The 4,514-nt window shown below is 40.6% G+C and overlaps 1 protein-coding gene across 1 annotated transcript in view; it reads left to right on the top strand.

Moving 5' to 3' along the window:
* The first annotated feature begins 4,180 nt into the window (after window positions 1-4,180).
* Window positions 4,181-4,514, top strand: part of c1galt1lb (core 1 synthase, glycoprotein-N-acetylgalactosamine 3-beta-galactosyltransferase 1, like b) — a 10,068-nt gene continuing 9,734 nt past the window's right edge. Inside the window, 1 exon segment of the mRNA XM_030729893.1 lies at window positions 4,181-4,514. This exon segment is cut by the window's right edge and continues 555 nt beyond it. The gene's annotated coding sequence lies outside the window, so the exon portion shown is untranslated.

The raw sequence follows: 4,514 nt of genomic DNA, 5'->3' as shown, positions 1-4,514 counted from the left end.
TTACTTGCAGACCTGTTAATTTCTGACAGGATATGACTGTCGACTTAGCAGACATTGTGGACAGCTGCAAACTGGCATTTTCTTTGTTTATGTTGAGGTCTTGGGCCACTTCATCTAGTATGAAGGTTGTATCACTTTGTGTGTCTAGCAGTGCATAGACGAGGACTTCTTGATCAGGCTGCTTGGTAGATGACACCCAGACTGGTAAGATGGAAGATGTTTGTATGCTTGGGCCCTCTTGTATGACTCTGTTTGCAGTTGCTGTTGCAGCACTTTCTGTGGCGTTTGCCCTGTCATTTGAAATGTCACTTCCATTTACGTGTGTTGACCTTTGGGATTCTTTAAATTTGTCATCATGCAAGCAAGTCGGATGTCTCCTTTGACAAGTTTCGCATATGCTCCTGCTATCACACCTTCCTGAGTGATCACCAGTTTTCAAACATCCAAAGCAAAGCTTTTCTGTTTGCACAAACTTGAGCCGGTCCTGGATTGTCTTTTCAGCAAACCTGTGACACTTGTCAAGGATGTGTCCTGTCCTTTTGCAAAAGACGCATGATGGAATGCTGCTCCGTGTCACATTTGTGCTCAGTGTCTTTGCGTGGATCATTTGATTTCGTGGATACTTTGGTTTCTCGCTTTCCACACTCTTGAGTGCTTGTATTGAGGATATGGGGTCACAAGCGAGATCTGCTTCCTTGGATAGGAAGTCAACAAGCTCTTTAAATGGTGGGTACTCTGCACTTACTTGCCTGACTTCCATAACCTTACGGTTCCATCTGGAAACCAACCAATCTGGCAGTTTCAGCAGAATCCTTTGACTCTCAATGCTGTCATTAAGGACGTCCAGTGTTTTAATATGGGACATTGCAGCCTCACAGCTCTTGAGGAAGTCTGCAAATTCTCTGAGCTCACATGCATCCTTGGAGCTTATCTTTGGCCATGTATTCAGCTTGTCTCTGAGGGACTTCCCAATTATGAATGGGTCTCCGAAACGTTTATCCAGCAGCTTCCAAGCTGAATCATATGCTGCTTCTGTGCCTAAAAAGAAAAATCCTTCGACAGCCTTTTTTGCTGCCCCCCAGGTACTTTCTTAGATAATAAAGTTTTTCATTCTTTGGGATGTTTTTCCGTTCTATTAACTTTTCAAAGGATAGTTGCCATTCCTTGAATCTCAAGGGGTCTCCAGTAAATAATGCTGGCTCTGGTGTTGGAAGGCGATTAGCACTTATAGCTTCTGCAACGCATTAACCAGATCCATGTTCTTCTGCTCCTGAGGCCCAAACACTATGGCTGGAGCAGGTTGAGGCAGCAACTGAGAGTGAGGGGCCTGGCATGCCGCCGCTAGAGATTGAGGAGTGCATGAGGGAGTTGGTGCATTGACGGCTTGGGCTGTGAATGGTGGAGAATGAGGTATGAATGGAGGACTTGAGGCATGGAGCACACATGTTGTGACTGGACGGACTATAGGGTTAAGAACATTAAGCTCTCCTGCCATTTCAATATCACACGACAAGTGAGCTGTTTCAATGTTTCCTTCAACTTCATCATAAACCTTTACTCAAGCTCTAGCAGCATTCAGTCTTTTTACTTCTTCTAAGCGTGCAAGCCTTCTACGTTTATCTTGGATTGCTTGCAGTCTGGCTAGGTTCTCTGACTCAAATTGTGTCAACCACTGTTTATTTTCAGCCTCTAGAATTTGAAGTTCTGTTTCTTCTCTTTCTTGTTCCTCCAATACTGCTAAGACCTCCTGAGATGCAGCAGCTTCAGCCACAGCTTCTATTCTTTTAAGTGAGCACATGCTAGAATGAGTAGAACCACATTTTGATTGGTGAGACAGTGGTCTAGATAAGGAACCTGTCGAATCTAAGATTGATCCAACATCAGGCCAAATTTCATTTTCATTTGCTTTATGGCCTTTAAGCTGACTCCCTGCTCTCTGAATTATAAATTCTGAGAGTGATATGCACGTGTCAACTCTGCGTCGTAAGTCTGGTTCAGGGGTTTGGGCTTGCCGTAACTCTTCATAAATGGCCTTTACACTGGAACAAGTGTGCTTCATGTTCTCAATAAGCTCATTCAGTTCATCGTCAAAGGCATCATCAGTTAATAATTCTTTGCCTATTCTTGCTTGACACCTCCACTTCTCATAGATGATTTTATATCTACGTTGTAAGCCCTACAATCTCTCTCCTTGAAGCTCTCGTCCCTTTTCTGTGAGGGTTCGTGTTCTTTCACTTCTTCGCAGTTTTTCCACATCAGCTGCAGATTCTGTGCTTGTTGCTTCAGTTTGAGTAGGCATTTTCACATTTTTATGGCAGGTCTCAGTGTTTGTGTCAGTCATGTTGGGATAATGACTGACTGTGTAGCTATTAAATGTATATTGGAGTTCCTTTGGCTATGTGTGAATGAAAGCTACAACAGACTTAAGCTAGAAAGGCTTGTGAATATGTAGACACTGTAGACATCATTATTACATCAAATAAATTTGAAATTACTTAAATTTCACTGAATTTAACATTAACTTCAGTTTTCAAAACAAAATAAGAACAATGAAAATTATTTTGACACAAATATATGAATAAAGGTTAAATCACTGCAGGAAAATCTTCAGAAATGCATTAAATCACCTTTCCTTACTTAAAGGGTTTCATGTCAGTGTAGTAACGCCTTTAACAACTCACTGAAGGTGCCCTTTAAACGTGTAACAATTATTTATGCAAAAATATTGCACTTATCGCCCTACTGAGAACAGTATACAAGGTTAACAGATATGAGTCCTTAGTTGTAGTTTCCAAGCTGAACCACTTTTCACACCACCTTAACTTGACTAGTGTGGTAGAGCACTTCCTGGTTTTGGCTTGAAAATGTACATCTTAAACAGTCCGACTACCGTTGTCTGTAATCGCTACGCCAACGATACGTTATGGACTCTGCTTATCTGTTGCACCGGATGTCTGTTGCGTCGATCATCGCGGGCTGCGCTCCCGTCTTCGTTACATCTGTATCGAGCAGGCGAGTTTTCACTGTAGCTCTCTCCACGACAACACAGACACAGATCGTTTCCTTGAAACAGGCGTTTATTGCTTGAGCCTGTCCCTCTCTCTCTCTGCTCACTTAGTCACGCCATGAAAACTGTATTCATGAACAAACCGTACAAACTGCGTTAGCGTATTGCATTACATTGTACCTAGCATGTATACAGAGTGAAATAACGGTAGAAGAGACATCCAAACAATAAATACCTCGTTGGCTGCTTGTCATAAAAAGAGATTTAAACTTGATTCACTTATCGGCTTTGGCGTCATACTTGAACATACTTGAATCTTAAATACAACACAACAGAGTCATATCAAAAAACATCTGCCCTCCTGCAGTCCGTGAAAGGTAAAAAGTTTCTCTCGGTAACCTCGGTAACCGTTACTCCTCGCGAGACACGTTACGTTGCATCTTAAAGTTCCTTAACAACACAAACAAACTGCAACAAGAACTTACTATGCATTATGACACATTTGAACAATTTAAACTTAAATTATATACTTATGAAATCATGTAAAATCATAAAACAGTCAACATCATGAACTTCACATAAAACATTACTCAACAACATTTACAGTCTGTCCTCTTTAACATTTATTATTTTCTGTATTTTTCCAACCTTTTCTGAACTTTCAGTCCACACCTGGAATCCTTTTCAGAGAAAACACTAATCCTAGCACTTTTTTACAAGCCTGTTACCATACATGCTAAATAAACAATACGAACATAAACAGCATTTCTGTGATCCTCAGTATTTATTTGTCACGTTTACACTACATTGCCAAAAGTATTCATTCACCCATCCAGACCAATGAATTCAGGTGTTTCAATCAGTTCCATGGCCCCAGGTGTATAAAACCAAGTTTTTATTAAATGCATAGCAGAAAATTATAAAATAAAGTTGTTGTTTTTTTTTTAAACCATTTTATGTCTAAGTTGTCCACCTATTGTAGAATGACCTAACTCCACCAGAACAAACAAAAGTTAACAAACAACCCCCACCCGCCCAATTTATACGATATTTTTCTATATTATTTGTCATTAAAAACACGGGAAACAAACTTGTCTGTGCTTTTCTTGCGAATAAATTGACCGGAAGTAACTTTTTTTTTTTTTTTTTTTTTTTTTTTAGACGGAAGCCAGCAGGCAGACAAGTTAGATGTAGTTCTTGCAGTGTTTTTGTATGTTATTATTATAATTTGCGTGACAGTTTCACTGTCTTTATTCGAGTCAGGAGTTTATTTCGCCCCGTCGATGGGTTGACTGTGCCGTCTCCTTCGGCTGCGTGTAATCACGACAAGATGGCCAGTTAACATTAGCAGTCTGAGTCTGGGTCAAATAACGGACTACCAGTTAGCTATCTCCAGCAGTCCCAACACGCAGGACTGGAGCAGATGATTAGCTGGTTATGACTGTGACTGTACTTCGTTACAGTCATTTTTATTCAGTTGACATTTTGTTTAGATCACTCAGCGTTT

The sequence above is a fragment of the Archocentrus centrarchus genome, chromosome 5, assembly GCF_007364275.1.
Source record: "Archocentrus centrarchus isolate MPI-CPG fArcCen1 chromosome 5, fArcCen1, whole genome shotgun sequence".
NCBI classification, from domain to species: Eukaryota; Metazoa; Chordata; class Actinopteri; order Cichliformes; family Cichlidae; genus Archocentrus; species Archocentrus centrarchus.
Note: the sequence above shows the minus strand (reverse complement) of the source record. Positions and strands in the feature narration are given on the sequence as shown.